Genomic DNA, 12,343 nt, shown 5'->3' with positions numbered 1-12,343 from the left:
AGACAGACACTCCTCTGGGAATAGCCTATTTGATTCTAGCATTTCTTTAAAACTACTTGCAACTGCTGAAATGTTTTCCCACTTTCCCTCTGGAGATCTCACCAGTTTCCTCCTCTCCTCCTTTCTCCATATTCAGACTCCTCTCCTGTTATCTCAGTCTCTCTCTCTCTCTCTCTCTCTCTCTCTCTCTCTCTCTCTCTCTGTGTGTGTGTGTGTGTGTGTGTGTGTCTTTCTCTCTCACGCACACATATCCCTGTCAGTCCTGCAGCTACATATGGCCAGCATGTCTCTGATTAGTTTTTTCCTGTTTCACACCAGTTCTTGTGCTTGGAACCCTGCAAATGAGTGGTCTTGGTGGAGCGTGGACAGTCAGGAATATTTCATCCCAGGATATGTGTGTGTGGAGGGTGTGGGAAGGAGGTGGGGTGTGACATTCAGGAGAGCGGCAACACCCAGGTAGCAGCCTTTGCTTCCTATGCTCACCACAGTTGGGGTGAAGGGTGTTTTGTTCTCTATCCAGCTGCTCCTTCCGGTAACATGTGGAACAAATGTCTCTTTTGGACCATGATGAGGTAGCGTAGATCGGTCTGTAGGGTCGTTGCATTTGGACTCTCAGCTGGTTTTATTTCCTATTGAACCTTTAATGGAAACGCATACACAGCAAGTCAAGGCCTGTCCCTTTTCCCTTTTTTCTTTTTTTTCTTTCCTTTTTTTTTTTTTTTATTTCTTCCAGGAGTGCTGATGATAAGGAAAGCGATGTCTAAATCTTCTTAATGGTGTTTATGCAAGCAGTTTTGCTTAGCCGCAGACTGCACAGCCCCCTCCCCAGCCCCCTCCCCTCCCATCGCCCTGCTAATATTGCTGCTTCATTCCCTTCCCTGTTGGCTATTACTATGGACTACAGCAAATCTAAAACTAAATAATCCCCTTAGTGTCAAGTTTTCGGGGCTGAGCAAATAAATCTAACGAAATGCATTATCTAGGCGGAGGAGGCTGTTGTAAGGGGGGAAAGATGAAAGCTATTTTATTTTAAGGCACAGAATAAACTGTCCATCGTTTGGGGCTCAATTGTAATTTTAACTATTGTTATTTTATTTTACTTAACTACTGTACATGCCCTTTTTTGATTGTAATTAAAAACCCCTGCAAAGCTTCTAAAGGCTAGAATTAAAGGGAGGAAGAGGGAATGATGATCTAGGGAGGGAGTTATGCAAATTCCCTCCAGTCCAGGTAGTTCTCATATTCTGAGCAGGCCAGGGGTGCTGTGAATGAACAATAGCTTCTTCTTTTCTTCTCTTTTGCACACTCTCACATCTAGGATGGGGACAGGAGTGAGAGCAAAGACACTGGCAGAAGAGAGAAATGGGAAGTTGATTTATTTAGGAGAAGAAATCTCAGTCTGTGTATTGTCTGTGAGTGAAGCAGCTTTCCATAGAAAGAAAGGAGGAGTTTCTTTTCCCTTTCTAGCCATGTTCAAGGCCAGCTTCAAGGTCTAGGAAGGCCAGGAAGGAGACCCTCGGTAGCTGGGCTGAGGTCTTGCTTACCAGGTTGCTCCTGGTTCCTTCTTCTATTGGCTCTTCCTAGCTTGGCTTTTTCTTAAGCACCTCAGAGAGGCGCAGTTCAGTGAAGCTTGGTCTTTGAGCTTTACAACTCTGGAATCAGAGTTGTAGCCAGGATGGGTGGAAATAGTCACCAAATGCTCTCTATTTTCTCACTTAGTAATACATTTACTTATGAATTCATTCTTTAAAAAAATGTGATTGAGCATTTACCAAGTTCCAGACATTATTCTGGGCACAGAGGTTATACAGCAATGAATAAAACAAAATCATTGTCCTCATGGAAAGGGGAGACAGACAGCAAACAAAAAAATAGCAGGTAAATATGGAGATTGACAAAAGTGGTGAAAGTATTAGGAAGAAAAACTGAATAAGAGTGATAGGAAGAGACAAGGAGATCAGAAAAGGCCTCCTGTCTCATTCATTCATTCATCAAATGTTAATTGAGCACCTACTAGAACCAGGCTCTGTTCTGGGCCCTGGGGATGCAGCAATGAACAAAGCACACAAATTTTATGCCCCCATTGAGTTTATATTCTGCTGAGAGAAAGTATCAATAAACAAGGCAAATAAAATGTGTGCTAAGAAAAAAACCAAAGTCTGAAGAGATAGGGGATAGGGCTTTGGGAAGTTGAGATTTTAGCTCTGCTCTTTGAGCAGAGACTTGAAGCGAGGGAGTGAACTGCATGAATACCTGGGAGTAGAAGGTTCCAGACAGAATAGCCAGTACAAAGATCCTGAGGTGGTGCCCAAGCTCAGCATGTTGGAAGAAGAACAGAGAGGCCAGTGTGGCTGCAGCAGACTGAGGGCAAGAAAGTGGGCTCCAGTATGGTGTTCAGCAAAGTGAGGCTCTCCAACCCATGTCCCAAAGACCTCTGCGCTTTCTTCTGTTCCTGTGGCCATCACTGTCCTGGAGTGTTTACACATGTGTCTCTGTGTCACAGAAAGAGACATCTTTTTACCCTCTGAATCCTCAGCACTTGGCACACTTAGATGAAGAGTGAAATGAGTAAATGACATCTGGCCTTTTTTCCTGCTTCAAATTTTTAATCTATTTTTTTTTTATGAGAAAAATCCTTCTCGGCAACCCACCTGAAAATCTCACTATACAGAGAAGCTTCAATTTCAGTCTCCCTCCCTGCAAGGAAAGGCCCCTCCTCAAAGAAAGAAACCTGGTAAGAGATAAACTAAGTCTTAACTGCCCTACTGCAGCAGTAGGGAATAATACATACAGGAGATTCTGAAACAGTGTATCATTAGAAAACTCGGTGCACAATTAAAAATTTTTGTTAATATTTTTATTTATTTTTGAGAGAGCGGGAGACAGAACACAAACTGAGGAGGGGAAGAAAGAGAGGGAGACACAGACTCCGGAGCAGGCTCCAGGCTGTGAGCTGTCAGCACAGGGCCTGAGGTGGGGTTCATACTCATGAACCATGAGATCATGACCTGAGCTGAAGTCAGACGCTCAACCAACTGAGCCACCCAGCTGCCCCTGGCACAATTTTTACTGCTTATGGGTTGGGCTTGGAAGTTCTTAATGTGGGATATGAGAAGAGGGTGAGTCTTTGGGTTAGTTGTGTTTCTTAAGATGAGGGATGATGCCAACAAAGTGAGCAAAGAAGGAAGAGTTCTAAGAGTCACAGAATTCTGCAGTTGTGATAGCATAACTGATGGGGGGTGGGTATGCTGGTTCTCATCCCTTTTACAAGGTAATTTACCCCCAATTGCTTTAGATTTTTCTCATCTCTGTTTAGTATTCCTTTAGGCAGAGCCACTGAGAGCGGTGCAGAGAAGTCTCAGAAATTCTCTTCAAGCTCTCAGCGCAGGGTTCTGAGATGGACATAGACCTGGGAGAAATGTAAAGACCTGCATTTCCTACATGACGGCAATGCCATGCCAAGACTTCTGGGAGATGTAAATAGAGCCACACACAACTGCCTCTGACAGTTTTCCGTGAGAAAGATTGTTTTCCGCTGATGCAGCCTCAGAGACAAAAGAGAACAAGGCATAGAGAAAAAGACTGGTTTGTTTTTTTATTCTGAAATAATTTTAGACTTACAGAGGAGCTGCAAAAAGTAGTTCAGAGAATTCAATTATATCCTTCATCCAGTCTAACATTAACAATTAATGCAACCATCACACAATTATCAAAACTAGGAAATTCACATTGGTGTTAACATTTCATGTTCTTATTGGTATCACATCATTAACTGAAGTACAGACCTTATTTGAAGGAAATTTCTTTTCAAGGCAGATTTTAGCCTCCCTCTGATAAGTGTTAAACTCTGGTAACAGCAAAATTCAGTATCATAGTAAAGTTGTATCACCACTATCTGTTGCTCTATAACAAACTACTAGAAATGTAGTAAATTAAAACAACAGTTCTTTATTGTTACACCCCATGATTCTCTGGAGAAGAAATTTGAACAAGATGTAATGGGGACAGCATCTCTCTGCTCCATGATTTCAGACTCTCAGCTGTAAGACTCAAATGGCAGGGGCTGAAGCAAATGGGGACTGTCCGGGGATCAGCTTCTCTATTTCCACATGGCTAGCTTGGGCTTCCTCACAACATGGTGGTCTTGGGGTAGTGGAGCTTCTTTCATGGTGGCTCAGGGCACAAAGTAAGGAAACAAACCCAACAGTCCTCTTAGAAGTTGGGCTCGGGACAGGCACAGCGTCACTTCTGCCATAGTCTGTGGGTCAAAGCAAATAAAGTGAACCTGGATTCAAGTGGAGTGTAGATACTTCCCCTCATGATCAGAGGAGTGTCAAAGAATTTGCTGTCAATTTTACTGTGCTACAGGAAACTGTTGTATCAGCTAATTTCATGTTTCGGAGAGGAGCAAGTTACCCTAAAGCAAATTCCCTTTGTTCTGATAAGAGTCACTCGGGAAGCCTTTACCCCTTACTCTGTAGGGAGAAGAAATGTAAAGAAGGTCTTTGTTCCTCCACATGGTTTAGCAAAATCTATCCTACTGTTGATAACCAGAACTCTGAAGGACCAGGCAAATCTATATAATGGATGGTAGTGATTCTGATCAAAGTCTATGGACAGAAAAAGACCCTAACACCATCTATAGATGAAAGGATAAAGAAGATGTGGTATGTATACACAATGGAGTATGAGTCATAAAAAAATGAATGAAATCTTGCCATTTGTAACAACATAGATGGACCTAGAGGATATTATGCTAAGTGAAATAAGTCAGAAAGAGAAAGACAAATACCATATGATTTTACTTATGTATGGAATCTAAAAAACAAATGAACAAATGACAAAAATAAAAACAGACTCATAAATACAAAGAACCAACTTGATTGCCAGAGGTGGGGAGGAGGAGGTGAGCAAAATAGGTGAAAGGGATAAAGAGGTACAAATAAAATAAGTCACGGGGATGATAAGTACAACACAAGGAATATAGTCAGTAATAGAATAACTTTGGTAACAGGTGGTACCTATACTTATCATGGTAAGCACTTCATAATGTTTATAATTGTTAAATCACTATGCTGTATACCTGAAACTAATATTATATGTGAAACATATAATCAAATAAATAATTTTAATTAAAAATAAAAAATAGAAGTGCCTGGGTGGCTCAGTCAGATTAAGCATCTGACTCGATTTCAGCTTAGGTCGTGATATCATGGTTCATGGGTTTGAGCCCCATGTTTAGGATTCTTTCTCTCTGCACCCCACACTTCACTCTCAAAAATACATAAATAAAACCTCAAGCAAATAAACAACTAGGAAAAGAAAAGAACACTACGATCCCTAGGGACAAACTAACTGATGGGAAGAGCAGGCCATACATGATCCTATAGGTTTTGGGGAAAGAGGTGGTTCTGGAAGCCCCTCTGGACCCAGCCATCCTGGCATAACAGCTTTGCTCTGAAAATAAAAGGTTAACCATGTGCTTGTGACACAGAGAGGGCACTGTCCTGGCCTGTGTGGTGTCTGTACTAGTAAGAGAACCAAGGCAGCAATAGACAAGGACCCACCAGGGACAGAAGCAATGGACAGACTACCAAGTTTCTTTCTATTAGAGATTAGAAGTAAGATTTACTCCTCAGAGTTGCTGGACAGTTCTGGGGAAGGGAGAACAGTGGACTTCCTGCTCACAAGAGCCATAGGGGGCACATGGTCTCTATCACAACTACTCAACCATGTATGCAGAGCAGCATGAAAGCAGCCACAGAAAATACATAAATGAATGTGTTCCAATAAAATTTTATTTATGGACGCTGAAATACAAATTTTATATAGTTTTCACATGTTGCAAAATATTATTCTTTTTAATTTTTCTCATTTAGGCATGTAAAAACCATTCTTAGTTCACAAGCCATATAAAAATGAGGAGTGGACCAGATTTGGCCTCTGGGTCAGTTTGCCAACCCCTGAGTGATAGCAATAACTTACTATTCATTTGGATTTTGTTTTTTTACTTGACAGAGTGTTAAGCAGTATATTATTAACTGATTCAAGAAGTTAAAAGGTAGATAATTCCTGGGTTCAGAAACATGAGGATTCAGCCTCTGCATCACTCAGTGCAGCCTTTACAACTGGGGTCATAGGTCAAGGAGACTGCTGTCGCTCCAGACGTCACTCCTTACCAGTGACTCTCAAATGTCAGCATGTATCAGAATCATCTGAGGGAATTGTTAAAATACTGTAGCTGGGTCCCACCTTCAGAATTTCTGTTTTAGTAGTCTGGGATGGGACCTTAGAAGTGATTTTTTTTTCATATTCATGGCTAAGATTTATTACAGCAAAAGGAGACAAAGCAAAATTAGCAAAGAGGAAAGACACATGGGGTAAAGTCTAGAGGAAATCCCATGCAAGCTTCCAAGAGCTGTCCTGTTGGAGTCACACAGGATGCATTCAGTTCCTCCAGCAATGAGTCATGATAACGCATTTTCTAAAATGGTGTCTACCAGAGAAACTCATTAGAGACTCAGTGCCCAGGGTTTTTCATTGAAGGATAGTCACATAAGCATTCTCTCTGCCTAGTGTGTACCAAAATTCCAGAAACAGGGGTTTAATATAATTGACATTATTTACAGTTTAGGCACAATGGACCATCCTGAGCAGGGGGTGACAGGAACCTTCCTGAAATCCAGTTTTCAGACGTCAGCAAGGACCATCCTTGCAGGCAAGACTTTCTCCCGTCCAGGTACTAACCAGGCCCGACCCTGCTTAGCTTCTGAGATCAGACGAGATCGGGCACGTTCAGGGTGGTATGGCCATAGACTGAAGCAAGACTTTCTAAGAAAACCAGTCATCAAACCTGTTGTGTTACCTTTTGAGAATTTATATTTTTAACAAGTTTCCAAGTGGTACTAATGTCACTGTTTGGGGACCACACTTTGAGAACTACTGGTTCATTATAAGACCACAGTCAGGAAGCTGGTCGGTGCAGGGCCAGGGCTTTTTCCTGGTGGCTTTTCACTTCTTACAGGGGAGTGATATCTTTCTCAAAGGAGGGAAATCTTCTCTTTATGTTCACTGGCTCACTTCAAAACTAATCACTGGCTTTGCCAACCATGAGTTATTCCTTGAAGCTGGACAAATGGCAGTCCAACCAAAATTAAATTTCTGTCACAGAATCAATACATAGGGTTTCTAGCCCCAGCACTTTGCCAACTATGTCTTCTCTCTTTAACCTCACAACATGTGAGGTAAGTAAAAGCAGGAATCTTTAGGTTGAGAGACCTTTCCAGTGCCAGCTGTGATCACCTGAGATGTGGCAAAGTACTCTTCCCTGATTTCATCACTCCTTGAAGTCAGCTGGCCTTGTTGTACTACCTAGGGTAGAAGGGGGAGATCAGCTCTGAACAGTATGAGCAATTTGATCAGCCTTTCTTTAATATTTTGTCTAAAAGGACCTGATTTAATTATGGAGCTTTTAACCGGGTTTTATTTTCTAGAAAGTTTTCTGTGAACACATAGGCAAAGTTAAATATTTGATCTCTCCAAATATTAAAATTGGAATCAGTCTAGTCCAAGAACCTCAGCTTCCAAATAAGAGAGAATCTTTAGTGACATAGTATCTTGTTCTGGTATTTTTATTTTTCTTCAACAGGCTCTAAGTGACTCACTAACATTTTTGTTAATATTCTTCATATCTGGAATCCTGGGTGGCTCAGTCAGTTAAGCATCCGACTTCAGCTCAGGTCATGATCTCACAGTTTGTGAGTTTGAGCCCTGCTTTCGAGCCCCAGAATCCTCTCTCTGTCTCCCTCTCTTTGCTCCTCCCCACTCACATTCTCATTCTCTCTCTCTCAAAAAATAAATAAAAACAAAAAAACAAAAAAAATATTTTTCATATCCTCTCTCAGTTGCATTATATTGAGTCTAGTATGATTGGGTAATTTCCTCAAGGCCACACAATGAAGCAAGAGTCATGAAGTGTTAAGAACGGTGACCCAAGAAATATTCTATAGGGAATACACTGTATCATTACCCGAAGAATCTCAAGTTCACTTTCCTAGGAATATCCACTCTATAAATTAAGAATCAATACCACAGTAGCTCTAGCCTTTATGCTGTGATTCCCAATGTGAACTGAACTTCAAAGAAATAACCCAGAAATAGTATAAAACCCTAGAAAGGCCGACCCTACTAAATTACCTTGGCTGCCCTTGCAGTCTCATTCTCTTGGCCTCCTTGAACTTGAAGCAAACATTATCCTTATCTCTAGTAAACTAGACTTGGGAAGATGAATTTTAAAATGTCAAAGATTATGCTATGATTTCTGTCAAAGACAAAGAGATTAAAGAAATAGCCTGCGAGGAAGGTAATGATGACTGCTCAAATTTTGAAAAATAGTTCTGGCTGTACTGTATTATAATACAACAGGTACAAATTAATCCCTGACACCTCTGGAAAAGAGGAAGACTATATGGTCACACACTCAGATAAAGGTTTAGATACCTGGGAAGATGCTTTGGTTACTAAAGATGTACCTCTTTTCAAGGATAATCTGAGTATTCCCTTAAAACTCTAGCTTAGAATAAGATATCACAATGATCAATTTAGAGGTGTAAGCAAGAATAAGGATACAATTTGCTTTTCACTACTTGAACTTCCAACTATACAACTGAAGGCTGGGTTGGTGTTCACTCTGTCCTCACAGTGATGTAGCCAACTCATTTCATCAAAGGAATTCTTCTAATACAGAGAAACTTTTCTCGAAGGTAGGAAGTTGCATCTGCTAAGGAAAACCTGCTTCAATACCCCAAGACCCTAAACCCTTTATTTTTTCAGTGAAAACTGAGATCTTTCTGATGTCGCCTCAGCAGAAGGACCCAAAGTTAAAATTATGGTAAAGTGAGGTCACAGGCCTGGCTGTGACCTAAGCCATGCTGACAAATACATGGTAACATGCTGTGGGTGCTCTCCTAAAATTTATCCATTGTAGACACTGCTGACTGACCAAGGAAACTCACAGTCCTTTTCAACACAAGTCTCTAGACATGAATGTGCTGTTGAGTTTTGTAGCCACTAGCTACGTGTGGCCATTGAGCACTTGGAATGTGGCTAGTCTGCCCTTGCATGTGCTTACATGTAAAAAAAACACCACATTTTGAAAACTTCATTAAAAATATGTAAGATATTTAATAATTTTATATATTGAAGACTTCAGATATATTGAGTTAAACTACACACACACACACACACACACACACACACACACACACACACACAATTGATTAATCCTAACTGTATCTATCTTTTTTAAAAATATGACTTCTAGGAAATTTAAAATTGCATTTGAGAAATAAACCCTCAGCCTTATGGTCAAAAGATCTTTGAAAAGGGTACTAAGGCTGTACAGTGGGGAAAAGGATAATCTTTTAACAAATGGTGCTGGGAAAACTGAATAGCCACATGTAGAAGAATGAAATTGGACCCTTACCTTATACCTATCCAAAAACTAACTCAAAATGGAGTAAAGGCATAAATATAAGACCTGAAACTGTGAAACTCCTAGAAGAAAACAGAGGGGGAAAGAGCTTCACGACACTGGATTTTCCAATGATTTCTTTGATATGGCACCAAAAGTACAGGCACCAAAAGCAAAAATAGGCACATGAGACTACATAAAACTTAAAATTTTCTGCAAAGCAAAAAAATAGAGTTAAAAGGCAACCTATAGAATGAGAGAAAATATTTGCAGGTTATATATCTGAAAAATGTTTAATGTCTAGAATATATAAAAAACCCGTACAAGTCAACACCACAAAACAAATAATCCAATTAAGAAATGGGCAAAGGACTTGAGTAGATATTTCTCTAAAGAAGACATGCAAATGGCCAACAAACATGTAACAGATGCTTAACTTCTCTAATCATCAGGGAAATATGGATCAAAACCACAGTGAGATATCACCTCACACTAGTTAGGGTGGCTACTATCAAAAAAAAAAAACCTCAAAAACATAAAATAACAAATATTAAAGATGATCTGGAGAAATTAGAACCCTTGTGCACTCTTAGCGGGACTGTGAAATAGTATACACACAGTGGAAAACAATATGGAAGTTAAATTAAAAATAGAATTACCATATGATCCCGTAATTGTACTTCTGGGTATATATCCAAAAGAATTGAAAGCAGGATCTTGAAGAAATACTTGCATACCGATGTTCCCTGCAGCATTATTCACAACAGCCAACATGTGGAAGCAACCCAAATGCTTATCCAGGGATGAATGGATAAAGAAAATGTGTTATATACATTAAAATAGAATAATATGCAGCTCTAAAAAAGAAGGAAACCTGTCACACACTACAACACACATAGACATTGAGGACATTATGCTAAGTGAAATAAGCCAGTCACAAAGGGACAAATACTGACTCCACTCATGGGAAGTATCTGCAATAGTCAAAAATCATAGAATCAGAAAGTGGAAAAGAGGCTCCTGAGGACTAGAGGAGGGGGAACAGGGAAACACTGTTTAATGGGCATAAGTTTCAGTTTTTCAAGATGAAGTTCTAGAGAACCATTGCATAACAAGGTGCATATAATTAACCCTGCTGTGCACTTAAAATGGTTAAGATGATACATTTTATGTCATGTGTTTTTAGTACATTTTTTTAAATTACCAATGTGGCTCACTTTTATGTCTCCCATATTTCTATCAGACAGCACTGCTCCAGATAGTCACTGCCTGTCACTCCGAGTTGGCACACAAGACAAAACCTATTGGCCATGACAGGCCTGAGCAATAGTGTCATGTTTTCCCAGATATGGAGCTAAATTGAGATTTTCTACTTTTTAAAGAATATTTATTAGAGTGGTTGGTTGCAAAGCATTTTTAAAATCTAAAATTGAAGAGTAATAACTATATATAGTTGTGTATGATGTGTAATAATATATATCATATATATCAAATAACTAATTTGGGGATCAAATTATAGATTATGAGGACAATAAAAGGGATTTTAAGGACAGTTTGGGAGAGACCTCATACTTTCTCAACTAGAGAGCTTGCGCCCTGACAGTGAGAAGCATTCCTAAAGTCACAAAGAGCTCTTGGAACCCACAATCCACCCCCACCCCACTTCTCCCCACTGCAGCCCCAGCAGTGCCTCATTGGTCTGACTCATTCTAATTCCTCATGTTACTTACAGACTGTGACCAGGTGGTTTCGTGACATCCTGTGCTTTTCCCAACTTACAGCCAGAAGTCCTTCCCCGGTCTTTGTTTAATCTTCCTGCTTCCCTTTCATTCTCTGCTTTCTTCCCAAGGACCAGAAAACAGATGCCGTTTCTCTCTCTCACCATCTCTTTACCCTTCTCTTCTCCTGGTCAGAGCAAGAGAATGAAGTTCACATTGGTGTGTCCCTCTCCAGGCTCAGAATGTGAACCACCAGGACTGATTTCCCATTGCACGTTTTCCTGCAAGTAAGCCATCCTAAACTCACCTTAAACAAAAGGAGAAATACACATCTCATTCCATTGCTTCTATCCAGATCAGTTTCCACCCTGGAAACTAAGGATGGCTGCAGTGTTTCCAGTGGTTCCCTTGGCAACAACTCGGTTTAAAACTTTCTCCAAACACAAACTTCTTTCTATTAAAGAAGAAAGGACACTATTCAAGTGTCCATTTCTACTAGGAAGAAATTTTATAGTTACATTTTAAACTGTTTATAACAGGTCTGTGACCCCGTTGTTTTGTTTTGTGGTTGTGTTGTTGTTGTTTTTTTAAGTTGGTTTCATTTCATTTATTTTTTCAAGACCTGGACACCTGAAGATCTGTATTCCTTAGAGGAATAAAGACATTTCTCTCACCTTGTTTTCCTTTGGACTAATTATCTAGGAGGTTCCCTCTCTGTGCTGAAGAAGGCTCGATAGGTTTGGCAGGAGACACTTGTGACAGTGTCATCTGGGGCTCAGAAATGGAGTTAGGAGTAAGGGGCAAATTTTTTTTTAAAGGAACAAAGCTTAGGTATTTTTTAAGATGCTGATTTAGTGGGTTATTGAAAATGCTGCCCACATAGCCTTTTAACCCTCAAAGATATCAGATAACTTTTTTCTTGCAGTGAGATGAAGTGGCTGTCATTATCTCCGAAGGTCTGTATCATATTGGAATCTGTCAGTGCAGGTCAGGGAGTCTGCGGTGCTCTGGGCCCAGCTCGGGGAGTGAATTACATTTCCCCGGCACAATGGCTGCAGAATGGGTGGGTGCTTTGTCATTTAAACTGCATAAAGAGGCAGAAATTGATTTTTATTGTGGATCTTCATATCTAATAAAGCTCCAAGGGGCTCTT

At 40.3% G+C, this 12,343-nt stretch overlaps 1 long non-coding RNA gene across 1 annotated transcript; it reads right to left on the bottom strand.

The window, feature by feature from the left end:
• Nucleotides 1–3,570: 3,570 nt before the first annotated feature.
• Nucleotides 3,571–11,590, bottom strand: LOC121033331 (uncharacterized). Its single transcript, XR_005791840.1, has 3 exons — nucleotides 11,498–11,590; nucleotides 11,203–11,377; nucleotides 3,571–4,258 (listed from the first exon to the last, which is right to left on the bottom strand). It is a non-coding gene; the product is annotated as an uncharacterized LOC121033331 (long non-coding RNA).
• Between the last annotated feature and the right edge of the window lie 753 nt (nucleotides 11,591–12,343).

This window comes from Herpailurus yagouaroundi, unplaced genomic scaffold (genome assembly GCF_014898765.1).
Source record: "Herpailurus yagouaroundi ecotype Mexico unplaced genomic scaffold, PumYag 159, whole genome shotgun sequence".
NCBI classification, from domain to species: domain Eukaryota; kingdom Metazoa; phylum Chordata; class Mammalia; order Carnivora; family Felidae; genus Herpailurus; species Herpailurus yagouaroundi.
Note: the sequence above shows the minus strand (reverse complement) of the source record. Positions and strands in the feature narration are given on the sequence as shown.